The following is a 26,755-nucleotide window of genomic DNA, read 5'->3' as shown; positions in this document are numbered from 1 at the left end:
TCTGTATTATAAATACTGTTTCAAACACCAAACATAGCCTTATATTAACTACTAGAAAGAAAATTAACTCTACCCCAGCCAGAGCCAGCCCATACTCAGGTCCCACACTATTCAGTACATCCTCATTAACCATCACCCTCCTTTCCATCTTTATATTTAATATGCAGATATAATTCCCTTACTCTATGGACCACCCTTGTAAAAGAAATGCACACAAAATGTCCACTGAGTTAATTTAGTCCTTGACTTCAGACTCCATCTCTTATGGTGGTCACTCAGAACAGGAGAGGTCAAAGCTAGCACAGTGAGTAAGAACTACTCATGTGAATAAATTCTGAAAGATTTTATAATACCAGAATCTTTGATTGTCATAGCAACAGATTTATTAGGCTTCAGGCATAATTTGTATTTCCCTTCTAAACAAAATAATTTTTCCTTTTACCTGTGCGATTTTTTTTGCCTTGTAATTAGGGCAAGAAAAATAGGTTAATTACATTCGTAAAGATCATGCAATTGTACAGATACATTGTTAGTGAAAAATTGTCAGAATGTGCAAACTTTACCTTTATTAGTGGCCTCCAAATCGAAGTGCACCGTATTCTTATTGGAATCATTCATTGCCTTATTATTTTTCTGACAGTATTACCATTGCTACTAGGTATTGCCAATTTTTCCAGGAACCCATTAAGAAAAATAGTTCATTTAAAACATCACTGATCTTATAAAAGTACTCACTATTTTTGGGTTCAAGGATATTTACCAAGCTTTTTACTACATTAAATAGGTTCATTTTTTGGTTAATACACGATGTTTAGCTCTTTTATTGATCCAGGAATATGTTTATCTTTAGGGTATAGAAACACAATATGAAATCATAATTATAGTAAACTTCCTATAGAATATAGATATATATTCAAATATGAAGGATAAAATCATCTGCATTTTATTTCCCTATTCAATTTCCATGCTTATAAATGTCTATATTATTAGGATATATATTACATAACAAGTAAGCTTTCATTCACTGTTATTTGTAAAGAAGCAGTTTCTTTTCAGAATACAGTGCATAGGATTTTTTTTGCACTAGGTTATGTACTATGAAAGAAAGAAAAATATTAAGAAAAACAAGCATAACAACCTTTAATATGTACCAGTAAACCAATGCAGCAATAGGTTCATTTGTTTCTTTTATCCCTATAATATACATAGCAAGAATAGTAGATTCTTTTCTAAAGAGCTTGTCATTTTGAGAGAGAAGGTTTTACATGATACAGGATGTCCCATTGTCTTTATCATACATGTCTGTCAATGAGTTGCTGTGACTTAAAACTCTTTCTTTAGCTACATTTTAAATAATTTAAACACTTACACAACACCTGCATTTAGCTTTCTCTTTCAATTCTAAAGCAAGTAAAATTAGTCATTTCCTTTTCTTTCAAGATACTATTCAATAAAGGTTTGATGCTGAGAACACCTGCATTTCATTTCAGTCCATTGAATTGTTTCTTTAGATAAACTATGTGAATTAGAGCTTGAACCATTTGCATTGTCAGGGAAGTTATACTGAGCAGTGGAAATACATTTCACTCTTGCAGCAACTATTTCTAGTCAAGACAAATGTGTTTTAAAAATATAGCACATAAGCAGTTCCTGTACTTGTAATGCCTTGAGCTGTCTTGATTCAAGATCCAACAAAAACCTGATTTTTGAAAGGCTTGCAAAAAAACCCCAAACCAAAACACAAAATAGTCTTAATGTTTTGGTTTTTAAATGTAAATGTCCACAGAAGGAACATTTATTGGTCAAGTAATTTCCACAGATCAGCATATGTGTTTTTCATAAACCAGGATAAAAAATGGAAAAGGCATAAAGTTTTTAAAAAATGAAAAGCTCTAAAAATCTATATGTTTTTAAATACTGAATTCAAAATGACACATTTAATTTTAAATTTTTTAATCAGACTTTCACTTGTTACAAGAAATTGTACTGACATCTGTTTATCCGTTTTTCTCAGCAAAATTTTGCTACACTTTATTTCTCTTTTTGACAGTGAAATGTTTTGTTGTAAATTTTATAACTAGATCTTTTATAGCTGTCCCGATATTTATTGGCTCTCAAGAGTCAGTTCTTTAATCAGAAGCTTTCTGAAGGGTTATCTTTGGCACTACATATTGCATAGCCCCATATTACTGATACTGAACCGCAGTTCTCACCACATCTGTGGTAGACATAATCTCTGAGGGCATTTCCCTCCTTTAATTCTTCTTGTCTTCACCAAAAAGCCTCTATTTTGCTGAGTTTTCCAGATACCAGAAATAGTGCTTTCTACTACAAAAACCTTCAAGAGGCCTTCAAAAGGCACGCAGGCAAAGGAGTAGAATTAATCGAGTATTAATATCCTTATTAAATAGATAAGGAACTGAGGAACAAAGAAAACTGCCCAAAGCTATACTAGCAAGGGAAGAGTTCGGAATTGAACCCAAATGTCCTTATTCTCAGTTCATCACTGTCCCTGCAAGGTTGCTCTTCATTTTGTTCATTTTTTTACTTAATGACTTGCATTTGGACTTTTAAGTTAATACTAGTTGAAGTATCAAATGTGAAAGGGAATTACTGATGCGCACTTCCTTTCCAGTTGTCCTAAAAATTCTTTTTTCTCTCCTGAGCCATTCTGTTTGAATGTAACCATTAATTATGTAATTGCTTTACTACACAGGGGAAGTAGAACTTAGATTAAACAGAAAATTACTTAATAGAAATATCCTAAACATGCCATACAGGGTCTGGGGGATATACATGTGTATCTGCTTATGCTGTCAGGGATTACAGACAGCTGTGGGGCCACATAATGGTTTTGAAGGCTCTTGGTAAATTAATCAAATTTCAATATGGAAAAAAATCCAGTTAAAACATGCAAACATTGATGATGATTTCACACAGGAGAATATGGTATCTAACAGTGATTCTTATTAACCCTGATATGCTTTTCTGTCCAAGGTAATCTTTCAGTTTTTTATCCTCTTTATGAAAAAGATGGTTTGTACAGGAAGTACTAAGCTGCTAAAATTACATCTGAAGTTGGGGAAAAAAAATCTGACTTGGCATCTTAATACAAACTCAGAAAAATTTTGTACATGTCAAGAAGGAAAAATAGCTTTTTGCAAATGTGTCAGAGTTTTGGAATGAGTTCTGTAGCAGAATATCCCAGAAGCTGAAGTGGTATCTGCCTCACTTTGGTCTGTTTGTGCAGCTCCAGGTGTTACTGATGCTGACAGGTACTATTCTTACCCAATTACCCAATGACATATTAATGTTGAAGAGTATGAAAGTCTGATTAAAAACAGTACTTTCATTGGAAATCTCATCTCACTTAGGTTTTATTCCTGAGAAGTGTTAAGAAGAGAACATAAAATGCACCCTACTGCATCAAGTATGCACTTTTATTTCTTCTGACATCAACTGGCTTACAATAGAAAAATGTTAGAAAGGAATGCTTTAGTCAATACATACTCCATTACAGTGAGCAATTACATAACTTGCTTCAAAATAACATTCTCCCATGGACAGAACTCAGGGCAGCCGGGAGGATCACCTGCACTCCAATTTTATCCACAATGACGGTGCACAGGGCCGGCCCCAGCCCATCTCAGCTCTCCCTCCTAAACTAATGTTACCTGTAAATATCATAAAGAAGATCTAAAAGTCTTTTCTAGTTAAGCTGACAATTTTTTTCCATGGAACCTTGGATATTGGAGTATGTAAAAGTGTTTAAGTTCAAACATATGCTGGTGTTTAAGAACTTAACATATCACATGGCCTCTAGTTATTTTTTAAATCAGAGGGAGTAAGGGATCCAAATACCTTTGAGGATCTGAGCATGGGATTTATAATATTTGCATATTTCCTAAAACATTAATAGGTCGGGAAAGTAAATCTAATTATTATAGTTGGGTAATTACTGAATTTTGACAGGTAAAGTGGGTTTTATTTGGCTAAGAAATATTGGAGAAGAACTGAAGTCCATCAACATAAATAATGAAGGATAAATAATGCATTTCAGTCATTGTAAGAGCCCCAGAGGATACAATGCAGTCCATATTCTCAACTTCTGGCTTCTGAAAATTTGTGAGTTATCGTTTTATGCATATGTCTTTAGATGTTGAAAAGCATCACTTTCTCCTTCATGTGAAACTGGGATACATTTGATGAGAAAAATTAGGGCTTTCCTTTGACACATCCCAAAACCCCACAATACTGTCTACAAAGTGAGATTTTACTGAACTATGTTAAGAATGACAGAAACTTTCCTTTAGGGAAAACAAATCTAATGTTTGAAAACAAAACATATAACTTTTTGACTGGGAACACTGATGACAAGACTGTTTAAGACCTGTGACCTGTCTGTCGTTGGAATTCCTTTTTTATATTGTGTCTAAATAAAAACTTTAACTGGGTGAAAATTTTTTGTTCAGGTATTCACAGTAAATGTAACTTTTCACTGAATACAAAAGCACTACAAAATACCTAGCAGGAGAAGGTAGGATTTCAGAAAGGCTTTTAAAGCATTCCTGAAAGTGGCTCTTAATGGATGAACACAATGGGCCTTAGGATAGCATTGTTTCTGTGCTGCTGAACACAGTACTTGTTCTCTATATGTATTGTATTAATGAAAGCTGGAAAACAAAACTTTCCTTTAAGGAAGCGTTTCAGTGATGTCATATTTGGTTTGGGTTCCTGTGGCTTCATTCCATAGCAAGTGTTTTATATTGTACTAAAATGCTCTGAAGCTTGGCACAGCTGGATGACTTCTGAAAAAACACTGCTGTGGAAATGTATGACAATCTATATTGTACCTGCTCCTTTGGAGCTGTTCTGAGGTATTGTTGACTCAGTATAAAGGTAACAGCATCTTTGACATTACTTCATGTAATGCTCAGCATGTTTTAATGTGTCATGTCTCTGGGAACACCCTGACAGTGTAATGTGATGTAACTTGTCCTATGTTTTTAATATCACAAGCACATCAGGGGTGAATAAGGAAGGGTTGGTCTATTACTTCTATTCCTAATTGCTATCCCTTAAATTCTGCATCTCTTCATGTGCTTTCAAATGGAATTTTAAGGGATCACTGTTATCTTCCAGTCTAGTCCTTGTCCCCACTCTGAAAACCATGTGGTGGATGTTTAATGAAGAAGGGTCCACAGAATATCTGCTCCATCCACAGTTTAGTTTTACTAAACTAGTTTAGTTTACTAAACTAGTAGAAGACCACAAATCACATCTGCAGTGTTTCACAACATGAGCTAGATCAAAAGCATCACTAAAAAACCCCCAAAAAACCCAAAAGCAGACCATGTGTAATGGTACAATAGTGCTGCTGAATTTATCTCCAAATCGACTTGTGATCTCTCATCTCGGTTTCAGTAAATTTACGAGTGTATGGAAAAGGCATACCAAATAGGCATCATAGGGATTTTAACATCAGGAACATTAGTGTTCCTTACCTCACGACCTCTTCCTTCCCACGGCCCTTTGCTGGAGCCTCACATGAAGGTGCAGCATCTCCTTGCAGAAGTCAAGTCACGCATGAAGAGAGAAACAACCTTTCTGGATCCCTGCAGGTTAAGCATGAGAATAGTACAGTGTGAAAATGATGCTAACAGACAGGATCAATAAACAATTTCCTTCATAAAATAGAGACCTTCCTGACATCAGTTAAAAATTTTTACCAAGTTACAACACATGAAATACTGTACATTTAAAGAATATTTTGTCATGTCCTCCTTGCCCACACTTCTCTAGAAGATGCCTGTACAGATTGATCTTCTCTTGATCCCTTTTGTGTCTATTCCTGTCCATGAGGCACACATGGCTACACTCCATGGCAGCGTATCTTGGTACATCTGTTCATTGCACATGTGTACAAACTGGGCCTTTCACCCCTGCATTGCACACGTGCATAAGCCCCTCGTGTGAAGAGTCATACCTGTGGGATCACACCCTGTCCTGCCTCACCAGGGACCTGATCTACTATTCCTCTGTGGCTTATGGACAGCTCCTAAGCCCCTGGTGACACTGTTAAGACCAGACCTTTCAGCTGGATAAATGATGTGTGCACAAATGAGGTCTCCCAGGTAATTAAATAAAATAGTCAGCAAAGCCTCATGGGCCATGTCCATGTCCCAGTTTGTCTCTAGGTCTATGAACTCTGTCAATATGATCTTGTGGGCCATATCCATCACAGATCCTCCCTGCTCCTCAATTCAAAGCCCAAGCTCTGCGCTCAGTATTCAGTTTTCACTCATGTGATGACTGCTACTGCTTTTAGAAACAGATCCCAATGAGATGAGCTGAAATGCTTTGGATAGCTGTTTGGGCAAGGAAATTGCAATCAGGTAGGACTTTTCCACTTCAGCTGCTTGGTTTGCTTTACACTTTGGGCGTGAAATGCAGTGCTTTGCACATGAACGCGCCTGTGTCCTCAGCGCTGGGGTGAGAGCTACCATCCTACTTGTGACTGTCACAGCTGGTGTGAATTGAAGAGCAACCAGGATAGAGTACTTAAGAAAGTCCCCACAGCCCCACTTCCCTACAGGCTCAAGAGGCTGGGCCAAAGCTGCTATCTGCTTCACACTTCTTTTTCTCGTGGTCTGGAGGTATGAAGTCCCATCCCCTACTCTGCTTTTACAAGATGTAAAGGTGCTGGGTTGTCCTGGAAATCGGGTTACAATCACTGTGTGAGTCAGCTTCCAGATCTGTTTGTCAGGGCTACTGAACCTTGCTTGTGTGTCCCAAGGTGAGGATTAATCTGTTAATGTTTGTAAAAAGCTATGTAAATGATCTGTATCATGCTGACAGGTCAAGTACTGCATTGCTCACTGGCTGCTCTTCCTGACAGCTTAAGATGTATGCCAAACAATGTCTACGCTTTCAGGCGGTGTTCACTGATGTAGTTTGACTGGCTTAACCCTCTCAGGATTTAGCCTTACTACTTCTAGCTTACTGATAGGGTGATAAAGCACAAATATGCAAAACTGGTGCTTTTCACATAACCTAGAATACCATACAGACATTGGTTTGTGCTTGTACAGAACCATGAGCTCAAAGGAAACCCCTTGGATCTATTATAGCACATGTGTAATTCAAGCCCTGAAGGACCCATAGGAAGCAGAGAGGCTGAGCAGAGCTCTCTGCTCTCCTTGGCTGTGGGCAGGAGGCAGCAGCAGAAGCTGCTCTTGTGAGCCATTGTCAGGATTTGGCCCTGCTGCACCTGCAGGAGATGCAGATGTTTAGAACAGCTGCAAGGCTCAGAACAAGCTCTTATGAGAATGTGAACCCTACCCAAGAGGAAGTTGTGCTTTACATTTGGGAGACTTTTTGTCCCGTGCTTATCACGTAGATTGTAGCTAATATCAGTTATTGAGATGGGGGTCTGACAGGGTACATACTGTACAAATGAAAAGAGAAAGAGCCTCTTCTAGAGAATTCAATCCTAAGAGAACTTCTAAAACTAATTCTGCAAGCACACAGAACGCCAAAAAGATAGTAACTAATTTGCCTGCCTGTTTTACCACATACCTGGTTCCAGTTATCAGAATTACATATGGATTTTTATGCTGATTTTTGGTATTAATGATCAATATTTTTGTTACCTTTGATGCCTTTTGCAGGGCAGATAATTTACCACTGACCTTTACCAATATCTCTCTGGGTTAACTGTACTTTTCCTTAAATACCTAAGCTAGAAAGGGATGCTGCAGCATGATGCAGTGGCTTTTCTTGGTATAACCTGTTACTAATCAAGAGTAGGACAGACAAAAGAAAGGGACTTGTGAATCTTCATTGTTGTATGCTCCTCTTTGAGGTTACTGGAGCTGATAACTTACTAGGTGGGTCGTTTTCAGGGACTGACACAGGGATATGGCATCAATACCAATGCTAGAAATTTGGGTGATTAAATTATTAAAAATTATATTTTTTTTCTGTCACTATTGCTTATCTGGGCAACTTTTGCTTTCAAAGCCTAATCCAATACCTGGTGATGTCAGTGAGAACTGTGCCACGGATTTCTTCCACAGCTGGTTCACATCACTGGCTGGTTTCATCTCACCAACTGATAAAAGTTTTTGTGGCAGAAAATATGAACATACTGTGGCTTTGGACTTTGTTTCTTTACCTGAAAGTTATTTTCCATTCCTTTCCTGCTTCAGATATTTACCTTACTTCTTCAGCAAACGTTCAGAGCATATCTGTGTGTATCTGCATAGTGCTTTTGCAGACACATCTCCACTGGCACGAGAAGAGCTGCTCCACAACTGGGTATCTCCAAGGTTTAGCACGCCTCTTGTTCAGTTTTTCTCAAGCAGCCTCTTTGTCAGCCACAAAACTCCATGAAAATGATTGATAATGAAAGGAACTGATTTCTTCTTTCTCCTTGTAAAACGACAGCACGTCTCCATTTTGTGTCTTGGTTTACACTTGCACTTACACAATCTGTATAAATGTACCCAGCTGCTCATTGATCTGGCTGGATTAAGCAACAGGAGGAAAGATGGTAGGGCGTGGGCTTTGGAGTGCATCCCATGGGTGTGGTTTCAGGTAGCTACTCCTCTTGAGGGGTGCAGGCCCTTTTACTTCTTCTCCCACCTGGCTCTGTGGGAGCTACCTCCAGCACAGCTATGTGTGCAGCAGTCCTGTAACTGTAGCAGAGAAATAGGTGATGTCATTTATAAATGACTGCAAGCTGGAACAGGACGAATTTACAAGCTGTGTTTGGGAGGTTTTAAATACCTTGTTTATTGTGCTGTTTAAAAAAAAAAAAAAAAGTGTAACATTTTAAAAATTAATGAAGACCAAACATCTGTAAATCTTCCCTCGATGCGATGCCTAGTAATATTCTAGTGTTTACAGTTTTGACAGCAAAATAACACTGGAAAAATCAAAATTAGCATTTACAAGAAATCAGGAACAAGAAAACAGAAGGAAGGCAACAGATACATGTGCTAACAGAGGGATTATGGCTCTTGAGAGAGGGCAATGTGCCATCTATAAAGCGCAGTCATTTTTGCAAATCCCTGTTTTCCTGTTGGCAATTACCACCTGGCAACACTGAGGGAGAGGCAGCTCATACAGGGCTTTGACAAGATGGAAATCATGCGCTTTAATAAAATGTTTAGCAGCTCTGCTCAACATAGTCCCAGCAGCACATAACTGGGGAGAGAGTGCTAATGTGCAAGGAGGACAGAGATGCAGTTTCTCAGAGCCGGAGTTATTCATGCTGACCAACTGCAGAGGGTGTCCCTGTGCTCGTGAAAGTGCCCCTGGGACCCCATTGGCCCTACCTCTCCGGTCCCCACATGGTGCTTTGGCCACTTAACCATCCTTCCCGAGATAGGCAACAGCATCCAGCAAAATTATGATTGCAAGTGCAGTATAGAATAGTTTGTTCTTAACCGGCTGTGCAGTGTACTGAGGGTAGCACAGTCATCATGCTGGTTGAGCATGGTATACATGAGGTACCTGTGAGAAAGCTATTCCGTTCTTAAATATTTGCAAGTACTTGCATGTGGTGAAGTGCTGTGTATTTGTAAGTCATGCACATTTTCTCCTCAGTAATGTTTACTTTAGCCCCAGGGAGAGTGCAGAGTGTAGCTGTGACCAGAATGGATGACTTCATCAGGGGAGGGAAGTTACCCAGCCTCACTGACAGATTTTTTTGAAGGGTTTCCCAAAGCCAGCCTGCAGCAGCGCATCACTACGGATACGCTTTTGACATTTGTAGTCCAAGAAGAAGCAGTATTCAAAGTAAAACACTGCCACTAGGTTTCCATAAAAAGCCTGATTCTTGGATTTTTGTGGGGGTTTGAATGTAGCTATGAGCTGTATAACCCTAAGTTTTCTCTTGGAAGGACTCAACCAGCCTATATCAGTCTTCCTTTCCAGCCCTGCTAAGCACAATGAGCTTCAGCAGTGCTGCAAGCTCCAGGGAAGCAAGGATTGAGGAAAGGAAGAAGGATTTGGGAGCAACTAGAAGAGAGAGAGACATGAACTTGAGAAGAAAGACTCAGGAATCCTCTGAATGTTCTCTTTCAGAAATAAGCAAAAAAATGCTCCTGACCAAACATTAGCGTCCTGAAAAATTGACAAAGTTAATTTATTCTCCATAAAATAGATTATCCTTTTTGAAAAATACCTGGAGTCTCTCTTATCCATCCAGATTAGATTGTCCAGTTTTCCTACAGTTTCTGCCATAAATCCTAATCTGATTACAGGTATGAAACAAAGGTAAGTGTAATTATGATACAGTCAGATTTATGTGTCCCCAGAGAGTTTTCAAAATAACAAAAGGAATATAAATATTGGATCTGTGGGAAGAAAATGTCCATTATTAAAATCAATCCACAAGCTAGGTACTGTGGAAAAGCTTTCTTTTTCAACACAGCTGCCAGGCCTGCTGAGATTTTTAATTGGAGTTTGTCTAGTGTAACTCTCACTTTCTATTTAAAAAGCAAAGCCAGAAGCATTAAACTTTTGTCTTGGGTTTTTAGAATACAGGAAAGCTAACATAATTACTGTACTAATGTAGAGTTATTAGCTTTTAGGCTCCCCAGTTTTTTGCAAAGAGAGCTTATGTCTTTTGATTCATGTAATAAGATATTTCCCAATCTAAATTTGCCACACTCTTTCTCTTCAGAGAACAATCTTCATCCCTTCCTCTCCTCCTGACCATTTGGCATGGCTCTTTGGTTTGTAACTGCCTGTGCTTCACTCCAGAGCTGGCTGCATTTCAGTCACCAGTCACTGTGCAGAGTTTCTATGTGAATTACTGGAGTGTGCTTGGCATCTGGAGTTCTAAAGAATTGAGAAGTATGGTTCAAATCTCAGACAGCAGCTTGAAAGGCTTCTGGAGATGCAGACCCAGGTTTGTGGTCTCACTGAGGTAATGCCCATTCCAAACTCAACAGAAAAAGCATCTGAGTGACAAAAGGCTGTCCCCTGTTGGACTTGTGGCATGCACAACATGGTTTTCAGTGTCAGCATAAACGAGTTGTTTTGAGGGTGACACAAAATCCCAGTCCTATGAGGAGAACATGGGTCAAATATGCTACCTGTGTCAGTGATATTTGGGAAGAGCTAAGGACTGATAGGATAAGAAAAGTAGGACTTAGCTTGAGTTCTTGTTAGACAGGCTTGTGTGAAAGCAATTAACCAGCTGGGAAGCCTTTGGAGAAAAACGACTTTGAACAAAGAGAAATCTTTGGAAGGCTGTTTTTGTACCTGAAGGAAATAGAGAGGAATTTAGTGTAAGAATGTTTTTCTGAGTTGCAATAATTAATTTTCATTTATCATTGGCATTGATTAACATGTATTGATAGGACAGTGCCATTATTAATGCTTAGTCATCTTCTTTAGCAAAATAATCTGTATAATAGCAAAAAGAAACCTGCACATTTCATTTGATGGGTTTTTTTGTGGCCCTCTTTGGAGTCTCTAGAGCCACAGATCAACTGCTAGTGTTTAGTGACCTTCTGCCTGATAGTGTAGGGCCTGTGGGTGGGTCTTCTATGTCTGGCACTTGTACAGTGCATAATCTAAGATGACACTGACCCTTTCAGCCTTATGGGAATAATATTATCAGCACGATGAATTGTTCCTGAATGTTTTCTTCAGTGTACTGTGTTACATGCTCCAAACATTTTTTTTCATCTTGAGCATATGTCCAGCATTTCCTCTCTGCTCTTTTTATTGCATGGGTTTGATTGCAGCCAACAGCAAAGGTCAAAAAACATTTTACTGTTTCTATTTCTATGTTTCTGTTAAGCTGAATTAAATTGTTGGTGCTGCAAAGTGACTTCTTAAAAAGCTTATGCTGCAAGAATTCAACCAGTATAAACTGAAGCTAAGCTGCATCAATTTAAACCAGGTGGTGCAGAGAGACAACGTGGTCCGAAGAACAGGGTGCTGATCTGGAAACAGAGAAAAAGATTTTGGTTCTCTGGAGCTTCGGTGGGCAGCTTCATGAATTTAGATAAAGTTTGTCATCTTGCTCTGACTCAGGTTTTCTGGATGGGTAGTAGAGAGACACTGTATTTTAAAGAACTGCATTCAATTTTTCAGTCAGGTAGTCTTTTTCCTTTTACCTCTTTACATTAATCAGTACAACTGCCTGTTTAATTTACATTACAGATAGTTTTTGAAATCATAATATCTAATAATGCTCTGGTATCTTTGAATAGGTTAATTATGTTTACTGGTGTCTGTGAGTATTCACAAGAAGGTATCATTTCTCAGTCAGAATTGAAGCAGCACTGAGTTTTGTCCCTCCAACAGCCTTCCATTTCTTTCTTATATAGTGAAGAAATCAAGATATTCTCTTAGAGTATGATCACCATTTTCAGGTTATCCTGAATTAATATTTAGTTCAGCCTTTTAAATTAGCCCTTAAATAGCCTTTGGAGAAGTTTAGCCCAAGTGTCTTAGTGTCTTTTGCTTTTTTTTTTTAAATCTGTGATTTCTTTTTTTCTATTTATTAGAGTTTCCTTAAAAGTCATGAACTGAAAACATCTGAATGTCTCTGCTAAGATTAGTGCTCATTTCCCAACTTTGCTTTGTGAGGAAAGTCTTTTCCCTCATCAGATCCTGAAGAGCAGGGCTTCCATCTTCCATGGGTTTTACATGGTCCACGATCATAAGGTTTTTTATTACTGGTGTGTTAATTTCTCCCAGTCACCTTATTCCACCACTCCTTGATGCTGGCTTAGAGCATGAAAGGGAAAGAAATGGATAAACTTCTCCCTAGAGGATCATCTGACTTTAAAAATAGAAGCGGAGCCAAATGGATACTTTACAAATGTGAGTAAAGTATTTTAATGGATAAAGCATTAGTCCTATAGGGATGGTATGACATCTACTAGAATTAAACCCAGGTCTGTCTGAACATGCAGAATATCTTGCTACAATTCATAACAGACAAACACTTTGCTTTGAAAATAAAGTTGAAAGAAACATTATCCAATCTACTACTTCTAGGCAAGTTGCTATTTATTTAATTATCACACCAGACACCAGTTCAGTGGGACTCAGTGCTCTTCCTGTGTATTATAAGGATTCTGGGACTTACACACAAGCATCTCCAGTGACCAATTTTGCATAATTCAGATACTCTGAATATTTTATTTATTGTTAGCAGCCTTTTTATTGCAAGCAATATTTTTAATGAATACATTATATGCTTAAAAAAAAAAAAACCAGGATGAAATTTGGCTCTCTTTTCTGGGGTCATAAATCCAGATTAGCTTTCGTTTTAGCAGTAATTCTACTCAAGGTTTTGTGAATGGAATTTGACTTGCTGTCCATTGAAGAAGAATGTAGCAATATGTACATTCTTTTCCCTAAATCCTTATGAAGAGTTACCAAAATGCTAGTGAAGACTCCTAATACAAAAAATCACTGAAATCTGTGGCTATGTTCTTGGTCTTAGTCACATTTTATATGGTCACTCTTTTAAATTGCTGGCACCACATTAAAGTATGTCAAGATGCATCATATAAACAGATACAATTTACCATGACCTTGAGGCAACATGATGTGTATGTTGTATTACATTAACTATCAAAATATGTTCCTTACATACTACAGTACCCACTACAGACAGAGGAAGAACATGGGTTGTTAGGCATACTGTACAGAGTTGGGAGACATATACAAATAATCTCTCCAGATCTATAGCCACATCAGTTGCATCTTTTTAAAGAGAATAAGCCATAGGCAAAAAAAAAAAATCCAAGTGGCTTTGCTCCATATGCCAGTTGACATCGTTTGCCAAACAATGGAAACCTCTGCACCCTAGAAAGCATGTAACTGTGAGGGTGACCAAGCAGGGGAACATGTTGCACACAGAGGCCATGAAGTCTCCATCCTCTGAGATGTTGAAAAACTGTCTGGACATGGTCCTGAGCAAGTGGCTGTAGGTGACCCTGAATTGAGTAGGATGTTGGATCAGGTGACCTGCAGAGGTCACTTCAAACCTCAGCCATTCTGTGACTCTGTGATGCCTGCAATTCCCAACAGCAAACACTTGCTATAGCAATGTGCCAGTGCACAGTGTTTAGGAAAGCCAGCTCTTCCCATTCTCCTTTTTTCACTGCCCATTCCAGTGGCCCTGCCAGAGCATTTGCTGAGTTTGTGACCTTTTCTCTCCCAATCCCACTTCTCTGCTGTGCCACCCCAAGCCCTGGAGAGGACACGTGTCATCCCACTCTTGTGTTTTCCCAAATGTGTTACTTCTGGCACAACCAGCTTATTTCCCCAGGAGCAGGGGACCTGCAAAAGTTGAGCTGCCATCTCTCTCTCATGCTATGTTTGCTCAGAGAAGGAGCCAGAGGGGCAGCTGCTCCCATGGATCAAGGCCCTGGCTCTCCCAGCTGTGCCAGGTTTGTGCAAATTGACCTTCAGCAACCCACTTCAACCTTCTGTTCTTCCTCCCTCCCTTTCTCATGCTTTTTACTGTTGTAATTTTGTAAGCTGCCTGGGCTAGGTATCACTCTCGCTATCTGTGTCTGGTTTCTAGCCCAGACGTCAGCAGGGGTTGCCGCATGCTGCTGCAATATAAATGACTAATGATGATGATAAAAGGTGTGGGAGTTGGTTGCCTGGAGTGTTACCCTACTTTGATAACTTTGTTTTAGAAACTAGCTTCTCCCTCAAATCATCTGTTATTTTATCTTATTATGTCCAATGTTTTAAAAGTGGCGAGGGATTTTTGGCTGCCTCCGTTTTGGAGTGCTCCTCCCAGGACTTTGAAAGAGGCTTTGAAATTTTCAGAGTTTGGATGGTGTTGTTGTGACAGTGCCAGTAGCCTTCAGCATGAGTTGCAGGTTATTGGAACCTTTAAGAGTCAGCTGCAACTGTGTCCTAAAAGAGGCATTCACTAGAAAAGTGATCTATTTTTAAATTTGGGCTGATACAGGTAATAATTACACACAAAACAGTATGTGAAAAGAACATTATCAAGGTTGCACAGCTCAGCACTTGAAGCTAAGAAATGCTGTAAGCAAAATTGTCTCTACTCCATTAATTTGCCACCTTGTACAGGTGCATCAGTCACAGACTATTTTTGCCCAGGATCTGAGTCTCACTTGGTGTGCATAATAGATGATACAGTTTGTGAGTTCAATATTTGATTTTATTTTCCATGCATAGTTCAGACGCCGCTGTAAAGACAAAATTATTTCCTGCTGGGGCATTCCAGGGTGTTCCACCGTGCAGTTCCTTGCCACGTGCAAACACTGACTGATTTCCATTTACAACATCTTAATAGCAGTTCTGAGTATCATTACTCCCTAATGCAGCTGCTAACCTAAAGCAAAAGAGAGCAAGATTACAAGTACTCATAACTGTGGGGGCCTGATCAAATTTTATAAAGGACCTGGCAGCCCATACGTCAACTCCCATTAGCTTCCCCTACACTACTGGTCAGTAGTTGCCACTTTCAGATATTCCATTCTCCAGGCCCAAGGCAGGCTCCCAGAAACACAGAACAGGGGAATAGGTTTGAAAAACATGGTGTGAACAACTTGTCCTGTTCCTCAGAGCATTGTCTCACACCTGCAGACAAAAAAAATGCTGCTACTCTTCTCGGATTCTCCTGACACATTTAAATTCTGGGAAAAAAAATAATTGAACCATCCTATGAGCAAAAGCTTCTTTTTTTTTTCCTCCTCTTCTATGGCAAATGCACAGTGTTCTGACTGAAGCAGAAAATCAGTGCTTTGCTAAAGCCTACCTAATTACACATGAACAAAATGAGGCTGAATTCTTTCTGGATCACCTTTAACTGTGGTATTTTTGGACAGTCTTTGTAAATTATCTACAAAAACCCCAAAGAATTTATTTTTTAAATCAAAATCAAATCCTTTTGCTGTTCAGATTTTCACACTGTCATTTCAACCTACTGGAGTGCTGCAAAGGTGCATTGAGCTAAGAGAGTAATTAAGTAGGAAAAGAAATTACAAGAGAGGTAAATTACAAGAGAGGTAATGTCTTTTAGAAAACTAATCACTTAAAAAGAAATGTATTTTCAAACACACAAACCCACCTTCAGCACTTACATCAAGCCATCTCAGCCACAATAAAATTGAGAATGCAGTCCTTGATTTAACATAAAGATACTTGAGTATTTCAGAGAAATGGTTGTCAGGTTTTATATGGATAAAACATTTGGTTTCCAAGCATCATTCTTATGAACAGCAAAACTGGGTGAGTTTTTCCTAGAAAATATTTTTGCTGAGACAAAGGTCTGGCATGTATAATTTCAGACCGAACATTTAAAATTTTAAAAAGTTATAAAAAATAGCCTGAACACAGTTTCCTAAATCAGAAAGCATCAGTTGGCTAGAATTATCTGCAGCATCCCTTCAAGTAGCCATAATTAACAATTAATTTTGGAATAAAGATATAGATGGAAGTCAAAGTGGAGATTTTAGACTTGATAAATTGTTGTTTTCCCCACACACTAACAGCTCTTTCCTGGAGAAGCCCTACTGTTACATCCCTCAGGCTTCTGAATGCTCTTCTGGTGCACATTTGTTTTGTAGGGAGGGGTCACATCTGAGGTAAAGGTAGTTTGATCCATTACAGGCCACATTATCTTGGCTGAACTTATATAGCAACAAATTAATATAAATTTGTGTCACTTTTCCTTATCATAATATTTCTTAAATGTCTTTGCAGCAGCTCAGTTTCCATTCCAATATGCAGGGCTGAGGGCAGATCTTCAAATTGCTTGTGACAGAGGTTATGTGCCTTCTGGCAGATAACGGAGACCTGTCTTTCTCTGAGACTTGGATATTGCATTTTCTCCTTGTACAAGGCTTTTTGCCCCTAAAAGAGAACCCTGGAGATGCCCTTGAAGTAGAAAAATAGGTGAAATAATGGAGATATTTTAGCATCTCATTCTTTCACATAGCTTTTTCAGCAGTTACAACTTTTCTTTGGGAGAAAAAAATTGCAAATTTTAAGGTATCTACAGCTTCTTTGTTGTTGTTGTTGTTGGTTTTGTTTTTGTTTTTTTGTTGTTGGTTGGTTGGTTGGTTTTCTCTTTTGTTTTGTTTGTTTTAAAAATGTGAATTTGTCAGCATAGAGGTGTGCTTAATATAGTTTTTTTATTGTTCTGCTTTGTTAACCTCAGGAAAGATGGGCAAAAGAATAAGAGAATTCTTCTTCAAATCTTTATTCTATCATAATTTCACATGCGTGGGAGGGAGACATGTTAGCCTTTTTTCTTTTCTTTCTTTTTTTTTTTTTTAATAATCTTTGAATGAAAAGTGTCCTTTCTGCCAACCTTGATATGTATAAATGACAAAATCTTTGGAATAAGGACAATACATCTTCAGCACACAGGCTCTACATTAATTTCAGAAGCCCAGAAAGGTTTTGCCATTTGTTGCTTCAAAAACCCTTCAAATAACTCGAAAAGTCAGAGAGAATGGCAAGAATATAACCAAAAACGTGGAATAGCTTCTGTATGAGGAAACAACTAGATAGATGGGAATTTTAGAGTCTTGAAAAAAAGATGGCTACAGGGGTATGGTAAGAGACTTACAGCATTCTAGGTGGCCTGAATAATAAAACCAATTATTCACTGTTTACCAAACTGCATAATGAGGAATGAAGAAACAGGTTCAAATAACAAGTGGATACATTTTCAGAAGTCCTTTAATTCTCTTTTTGACCTCTTTGCTAGAGGATACTGTGATGACAGGTTCATAGAAGAGCCTGGATTGCAAAATCCCAAAATAAAAATACAACAATATCGAGTACCAAAGTCAAAGAATAAGCTGCTACTAAAAATAGCTTTATTCATTCTCCAACTCCTGACTAGTCCTGGGATGAAGTTGTTCCCTGCTTTTCATTTCCTCAACCAAGTTTTGTATCTATTCAGCTTAAAGACTTTCTTACTGCCACCTACGTGAGAGGCAGCCCATGAACTCTGATTTCAGTGAATGTGAGAGAACATTGTCATTAACTTCCAGCAAGCCAGGATTTAATTTTCCTCTATATGAACAATAAATAGAAGCAGAATTTGGCCCATCTGACTTTTTTCTAGTTAAACTTGCACAACGTTTACTGTGGAAGTCTAAAGGTCTGAAAATAAATAATGAGTATTTAAAAGGAGGAAAATGGCAAGTGTGTGCTACAGTAGCACTGAGAGCCAAACACTGCTGCTTCTGAGCACTAGCACCAAGCAACCAAGCACAGTCCTGTGTATGTGTATAGGTTGTGAACACAAAATAGGCCAATCTAAACCGAACAGAAATATATTAAAATTTATCCACTGTTTAGCTCCAACCAGAAAAGTAATAATCTCTTTATTCATTGAATTTTGGCTTTTAATCATAAATGCTTTGAGTTGTGTTTCAAGTAGACTTGATTTTGATCAATAACAATTCTTTCTTCACAGTGTATGTCATATGAAACGGGAAAGGACTGTGGGTTAAAAGGTGACTTATTCTCGCTTCAGTCAGGTTTGTTTCTTTCACAAACTAGGACTTGGGAAGCCTTATGAATGCTGATATGGGAAGCCTTTGGCGTAGGTGGAGGAACCAAAGGCTGTCAGTGAGTTTGGGGATAGCACTGCCTGCACAGAGGCAGGAAGAGTCTGTAATAACTGCCTGGTGCTTGAGGATCATTATTCTGCTACAGATCAGAGCTCTGTTTCTACGATAAGGATATTTATATTGAAACTATCTGGTTTCTTTACAATAGAGCTTAGGTATCCCGAGCATTTCAGGACTGAGAGTGGTCCCAGGGACATAAATGAGGAGAAGGAAGGTGAAGCTGTAAAACTGGCTGCAAGTCCTTTGCCTCCACTGAGTTCTGAGCTGCCTGGGGGGACAAAAAGAGCTGCCAGAACAAATTGGATCAAACCCAAGGTGGAGAGCAGGATGAACCCTATAATACATTACTTATTTGAATTCTGCCCTCTCAGAGTAACCTCTTTGCTGCTGAGTGCTTCCCTTTATTCTAGCGGAGTTCTCACACTGCTGAGACCTTTGGAAATATCCTGACTGTAGAGCTATAAATAGCAAGAATTTCCCACTGACTAAAACCTGCAGCATAGCAGCAGGCTGATGTGGGTTTATTTTCCTGCTTGAGGACTACAGAAGTGCTTGTGTCCTCTCTCCACTGAGACATCTCTTCGCTTCAGGCACTGGCCTCTGCTCACTGCTGGGGTGTGTTATTGAACCTGGTTCTCATTCCTGCTCTTTCTGATCTTTTTTCCTCTAATGAACGACCTCTCCCTGGGCACCCTTCCTTGTTTCCCCTCTCTCTTCTCTTATAGCAGCTCTTTGGTTTTCATGGGTATACTAATTTCTACAGTTTATGCTAATTCCATTTCAATTCATCTGCTATTCACACATACTGTGCACTGCCTGTGCATGCTGCTGTGTCTGAATGAGCTTTTAGTCAAGCTTCTTATGGCCCCAGAGATTCTCTTGGCCTTATCCTGCATTTAGATGGTGCCTTTCAGTTCCCTGAAATCCAACTCTAAAAATAAATGCAAATGTGTGTCCCTGCACCCGCCAGTACTTCCCTGAGCAGGATCTTGACTGATAGCTGACAACATCCTGCGTTACTAGAGTTTAGGAGAGGACTTGTCCAGTCAAAAAGCACAAGGATCAGAAGTGGATACAAAATCATCATAGAAGTGAGAATATGCCAATCTAATCCCTAGAAAAAGAACTGCAAATGAGCACAAATGTGTGTGCCAAGTGCACCTTCCTCCTGCACATCACGAGCAGCAGCACTTAACTCAGCATCTTGCTTGGGGACTGTTCAGGACCCAAGCACCCAAATTCCCAAGTTTGCCCTTGGAAGAAAATGAGGATACTTGTTAGGAGGAAAGGAAAAAACCTGCACTTGGTCATGATGTTCAAGTGGGGTTAAATCCTCGAGGAGCCTCTCCTCCCTGTTTGGTAATTCGAGCACTTTGTGAGATAAGGGTAGGTGTCAACTCCAGCAGCACCTAAACTCACACTCCACTTTGTCTGATTTCTGTGCCCTCTTCAGTTTGCTAATCAAAACAAGTTTTCACTGCGTATTTCTTATCCCCAGAGGGTGGAACTATCCTCAGAAAATTAAAGCTCTCTTATCTCTTAATGTGTCATCACAACTAATAGCCTGGGGACTGTAAACAAGTTTAAATATCAAAACAATTTGGCTGGTGATTGTCTGTGATTATGGATTAAGAATACAAAATTTGTGCTCACTGATATTCAAGGTAGATTGAAAACAAGGAGCCAGATCCTCAGCCGATGTAAATGGAGGTGGCTGAGCTGAACCTGGGAGAGGGAGGCTGCTGAGCATCTGACCCTGTGGGATTTTCAGAAGTTTCCATTCTTGTTTTTCAAGGTGCCAGATAATATATGACAGCATGGGGCTGATCAGGAGCAGCGCTGAGGGCCCCCAGCAGAGTCTGGACCATCCTCCCCTCTTCTGACTTCCCAGGAGCTCAGATTCTGCTGGCTGAGCCCTCCACTCACAGCCTCTTCAGGGAGCTTATAAATAATGACTTAGAAGAGAAATGATTTAAGATTACAAAACTTTTTCAAGATCAAGTCAAGGTGCCAGCATATTCAAAAGCTGTCAGATATGTCAGGGCAGGTACTTTGTGAGGGATGTGCTTTGTATCTTCGATGTGACAAACATACTGCAGTAAATTCACAAACGTGCACTCGCTGCTGCCTTTTCCAAAGCCCTGCCATCAAGCCATCAGCTTTAGATCAGTCACACTGAGAGGGAAGAGACACAAAAAGGATCTTTTGCTAGAAATGCTTTTGCTAGTTCACTGGACTGTTTGCAATGGCAGTGATGTGCAGCAGGGCCCACAGATTTGGGGTAGCAGGTGTGTTTTATAGCACAGTTAGGTTTGAAACTTCTCATGTTAGCATCTCCCTCTTTTAGAAGTATTTCTGGGGCCTCGCTTTTGTTATGGATCATTTTCTACCATAGGCTGAATAGTCTATTCTTCAAAGAATCTCATAGGTGAGGGAGAGAGAGACTAAGTGGATTTTCTGTAGATATATAAGAAGTCAGCAGTAGTGCAAGGACATGAATAGTGCAAGGAGTGTCCTAACCACTGAACTGTCCTTATTGACCTGTAAAGATGGAATATCCATCTTTTAATGGATAGCTTTTTGAAAGGAAAGACTAATTTTGAGGTGGTAAGAAAGCGCTTTCCTAATGAGGTATTAATTAAATAAGAAGTATAGTTATTTTTTTAAAAAAGGTAAATCTAGTGCTTTCTAGACCTCCTGTCTCAGCAGTTCTAGCAGCAGTTCTGGGTAACGAAAAGGAATGTTTCTGACAAGCACAAGTACCACCAGAAAATATAAAAGGAAAAATGTGTCATAACTATCATAAAAATATTAAATAATGTCAAAGAAATGAAATCAATTTCCGGAAAAGAATAATAAAGGCTGAGAAAAGGTACCCAGAAAGCCAGATAGCTTTTCTATCTTCTTAATTGGGGTAATTATACTAAAACTGACAGCAAGTATTTCCCCAATAGCAAAAAACACCCACAAATCCCAGCCAGTCAAAATACCGCTCTGAGCATAAGATCTGTGAAGGTTAAAGGCTTGAGTCAGCCATTAGGAGGGTGCTCCTCTTCTCCCAAGGTCAGTCTTACATTTGGAGAAGTAATTTTGATTCTGGTCTCCTCACAGTTCAAAGTCAAAGCTTACCCTGATTTCAACCGTGCTATATTTGGCAGAGTACTACTGTAATTGTATTTGGTCCCAGTCATGTTCTGTTTGAATGTTAAACACCTCTTAATACTAAGCCATTTTGTGGTCCCTCTTGTAGTTTAGGCGATGTATAAAATAGTGAACAGTGTAGACCCTCTGGACTGATCTCTCCAGGGAAACCAGTGGTGCCAATGCCCACACTACACGTTTTGGGGGTTTTAGTTCACACCAGCTTCTGTCTGGAAACCTACTGTCATGGAATGAAGTTTTCACAGAGCACAAAGATCTCCTGGAGCACATCTTTGGGTGTAGTTTCATCCAAGAAGGTTGCAGTTCATGCTATCCCGGGCTGCATCATAGCCTGAGCCAAATACAGCACATGGAGATGACCTCCAACACATCACATTGTGCATCAGCCCAGATACAAATTCTCAACTACTGATGCCTCTTTGCTGAGCCTTCATGTTCATCATGTTCCAGCCACCAGTTTCTCTGTGCACATCTCACGGCATCACACTGAGGACCTTCTCCCTATTTAAGTAGGGAATTAAGTGTCCCTTAGTGGGATGGAAATGATCTGGCAGTTCAATTAATGTTGGCAGTGTTTAGATTTGAAACCACACAGTATTTCCTTGCTAATAAATACAACCTGCAAGGAGGAAAAAAGTGATTGCACAACCTCAGACCAGAGATCATGCAGCCCAAGAACCCTCACTTTTCCCATTAGCCAGTAATGGGTGCCTGAGAAAGACTTTAACAACAAGGCAAGGATGTGGTGGTACTTCCCCAGAATAGTTTTTTAGCTTCCAAAAAATTCACAACTCAAGGATTTCCTAAGCCAGAGGCTTTGTCTTTATATCTAATAGCCTTTGATATGTTTTCTTTGCAAATTATTTAGGCACATTTTAGATTTATGTTAATTTTAGGATCTAGTATTCTGCAGGAAACTTCATGCTGCAGTTTGTGTTTCTTAAGAAAAGACTGGGGACGTTAATAACAGGGGTTCAGATGCTGTCTGAACCCCCACGCTGCCTCTGCTCACAGTAATCCTAGAAATAGGATTGCCCAGTGCATGTGGTGCAGGGTCACAATACCAAAGTTGAGAGTGCCGGTGGCTGCAGTGCATGTGCAAAGCCACCCCAGCTGGGGCTCTGCACCACTCCTGTGAATTTGTGTTGATTTGAATGGGAAATGGGAAAAATGCCCAAACCATGGGATGCAAAGAGATATATTGTACCTTCTTTGGCTTTTTTCAAGCCAGACGCGCTTGGGTATGACCATATTTCTGCAGGAACTGGAGTGCTGAATCAAGAATGTTCAAGTCTTGTGGGAACCAGCTAGAAAGGACTTTACTCTCCCCTCAAATCTTTGCATTCCAGGCCTGGGGTTTTTATCAGACTGTATTTGTAATCCCAGTTGATTTCTCAAATAAACAGTGAAATGCAAACAGTTGGCCAGAGGGAAAACCTCCATTTACTGAAGGGGAAAAGAACACAATATCCAAATGACTCATGGCTCTGTGGGTGAAGTAATGGCTGCGTGTCATATCTTGGGATGTGGGTTTGTGGTCCGATGCTGCATGGAGTGGATGTGCTTGGGTTGTGACGTTATTGTAAATGGCTTTGGTAGGAATTCTCCTGTGACTCCCCAGAGACAAGTTGCTTGTTAAGATATCACTGACTGCACAGTGGCAATTAATGAGATAGGGAGGCTGCCAGGTGCAGCCAAGCCCTCCTCTGGACACTAGCTGGGGGCAAATATGACAAAATCCTGCTGCTGCTAGAAGAGGTAGGTTCTGCAGGAGGAGTTGCAGGTGGCTGTAGCTGAAGGAACTGTGTTCCAGGGAGTTTCCAAGGGTTGGAAGGAAACCTGAAGAGGGGCAACAGGAACCAGTATCCCTGTGAGGCACCTGGTGCCTCCAAAACTTTGCTCTCCTGGGGCAGGTTATCCCAAGACCTGTTCAATGAACATGCTCTGGTGTTTGATGCAGTATCCCTCTGCCTGGTGCCCCATGCTCTCACTGACTGGTATCTGCTGTGGGTTCCCTACGGCTACTGACTCCCTTGTTCTTTTTTTCCTCTGAATTCCTTGATTACAATAAGATAAAACACATAAATGCTAATGCAAATGTAAGTACAAAGGCCAGTGGCACCTCTGCAGAGTCCCAGTTCTGCCTTAACATGAACCACTTGTACATGCTGTGATTCCACCACTTCCTAGAAAGCTGCCAGCAGTTATTCGCTGTCCAATATATGAACAACTTGCAGATATGACATAAACACAGGTTGTTTTGTCTGGATTCTCTGTTTTTCCTCACCTCTCCCAGTCCTTTCCATCCTTTCAGTACTCGGGTTGCTGCTCCATGACTGCACAGCACTGTAGCTCGGAGGAGCTGCAGGTCAGGGCTCCCCTCTGGTGATACGAGCTGGAAGGGACAAGTGCCCACAGAGGTGGTGGCCTGTTCTCAGGGAGCCATCTCAATATATACCCTGCATGGGATCTAGTGGTTTTGCTCTGTGAGTTAGTGGAGGGAGGAATGAGGGTTCACTAAAGGATCAAACCAAATCCCTCCTTATAGGCAGGAGATCTGCGAGAGCATTTTTTTCCTACATCCTACCACTGCTTTCTACAGCAGAAACATGATGAGATATGGTTTACAGCTTGGGACACAACAGCAGGGCATTGCCTGAACCCAGATGTTGGCAGATCAGTAGGCATTGGGAAACCAGCCAACCTTTTGCGGTTTTCTGGGACACTCTGGTTTGCCCATGTGATTAAAATTTGCAGTAGATAAACAGAGATACATAGAATTTATCCAAACAACCAGATGTTTACCCATGGTTGGAAGACCAATGGAGCTTCTCTGTTTGTGGCTTCAGCTGTACTGGGAGTCAGGGCTTATCCCACATTTGAGGAATCTTCTTTTTCAAGCAGTTCAGAGGCTGGGGCTGCTGCTTGGGAAATGGCTGTTTTCTCCCTGCAGGCAGATCGATACATTTCAGCTCACTGCACTGCAAGTAACTTTTCATCGTACATTAAGAATGAGGAAAATAAAAGCCAAGATGGATGTTATTTTGGTTTTGCTTTTATTTTGAATTATTTATTAGGAAGTCACTGCTGCCTTCTTGTCAGAAGACAGAATGCCTTTGTCTTTGGTGATTTCCTATTAAAAAGAAACAAGGTCTCTCCAGTTTTATTTCCCTCACCCACTTGCTTCTTGGTACTGAAGTGTAAATCTGGGGTCTCCACAATGTGACAAGATGGTCTCCTGCAGTCCCAGTGCAGGCAAAGTCCCCACTGATGCCAGTGGAGTCACACCTTGTCAGTACATTTCTAACCAGTTTTATAACGACATTGCAGATGAGTTATGTGTGTTAACAATGATTGCTGGCACTTAAGCAGAGGGTGTTATGGAGGGTCATAAGGACACTACAGGCTAGCTGGACTATTGTTTTAATTAAGCATTTACTAAATAGCTAGTAAAGATATGAACCCCATGTGTTATAGGGCAGATATCTGGCAACTGGCTCCACTATTCATATGAGTTTGGAAACTCAAACTAACAACCCATTTTGATGTTTTTGTTCCTAAATCTAGGTTATCCTGAAGGGGACGATAAAGAAACTGGCCACCAAGATGGTAATCACTAGTGGAAATGAAGAAGATAAGGGCAGTCAAGAAAAGGAAAGCAAAGAAGAAACCATCTTGGCAATGCTTGGAATTATTGGGACAATTCTGAACCTCATTGTGATCATTTTTGTGTATATTTACACAACGTTGTAAACTAGAAGGCATGCAAATAGACCAGATAAAATGGCCATTAAGAGTGACAACAAACATTGCTGACTATTGACAAGTTCTTTAATCAGAATTGACTCTGTATTATATTAACACATCATAAAAGCACTGCCTGCAGGCAGCGAAGACTGAAGCACAATTAATTTAACAAGACTTTTTCACACAGTAATAAGCTTAACTCTTCTGTCCTGCCCTCTCCCTTTCGGTTTGGTTTTCAGTTTGGGGGAGAATGACTGCAGTTACGTAAGTTGTAGCTTTGAAGAAATCCACCAGGGATATGTTGTTTTAACACAGTTAAAAAAAAAAAAAAAAAAAGGAAAAAAAGAGAAAAAATTGAAAGAAAAAAAAGAAAAGAAAGAAACTGTACACTATATATAATTAGAAATGTATGCTGTATACCCGCAAAGATTGAACTCAAAGATAGCTTCATAACACAGATCACGTGTCTGTTAGGTCAAATGATTTTTTTCTCTTGGTTTTTGCTTTTACTTACATTGAATCTGACAAGCTTTTTATTTAGAATGAACATATGGTGCAATCATGAAAAAACAATTCCATTGAGCAAGGTCTGCCTAAACCTGATAAAATGTTGGGAGAAATATATTACATGGTTATTTTTCCTTTCTCATTTGCTTAACATCTGTGTCTGTTCATACTAATGTTTATAAATATATATTTTTAATAAATGTGCTATATTTTTAGCATGAACCAAATATTTGGAGACACTTGTATTCATGCAGCTAAATTTTGTTTGATGAAGTGCCCCTTTTGACAATGGATGTTATTTTTCTCAGCAATTATACAGCAGTCTTGTTTGCAGCCCTCTCACTGTGGTCTGAAGCAAGCTCACATCATGCTCATATGCATGACTTGAAGTTGGAATGTCAGCTGAAAAGCATTGCTGCTTAATACGGGAAATAGCAAAACATTGTAAGGTGACCTTTGGAGACTGGTTGCAGAAAGAAGGCTCTACTTAAAAAAAAAAAAAAAAAAAAAAAAAAAGAAAAAGAAAAAAAAAAAAGGCAAATGAAAGGAATATTGAGGCATCTCACAGACTATTACAAAATTCATAGAATTTATGGCTTTCAAAATCTGGTCACGCTCTCTAAGTACTTATGCTGAGAGAAGCCAGCAGAGGTTTCTACAGTTGAAAAGAGAAATTTAGAGAGCCTATAGTAAGGGGTTTAAGTGAAATCCAGACTGTAAAT

General features: G+C 39.6%; 1 long non-coding RNA gene across 4 annotated transcripts in view; it reads left to right on the top strand.

Annotated features, from left to right (window-relative positions):
• Window positions 1–26,260, top strand: part of LOC126651010 (uncharacterized) — a 159,367-nt gene extending 133,107 nt beyond the window's left edge. For all 4 annotated transcript variants that reach the window (XR_007631538.1, XR_007631540.1, XR_007631541.1 and 1 more), the window contains one exon: window positions 25,347–26,260. This is a non-coding gene — a long non-coding RNA (uncharacterized LOC126651010). The remainder of the gene's footprint in view (window positions 1–25,346) is intronic.
• Window positions 26,261–26,755: the final 495 nt, after the last annotated feature.

Source organism: Myiozetetes cayanensis, unplaced genomic scaffold, assembly GCF_022539395.1.
Source record: "Myiozetetes cayanensis isolate MyiCay16 unplaced genomic scaffold, myiCay2020 scf6-25, whole genome shotgun sequence".
Lineage (NCBI taxonomy): Eukaryota > Metazoa > Chordata > Aves > Passeriformes > Tyrannidae > Myiozetetes > Myiozetetes cayanensis.
Note: the sequence above shows the minus strand (reverse complement) of the source record. Positions and strands in the feature narration are given on the sequence as shown.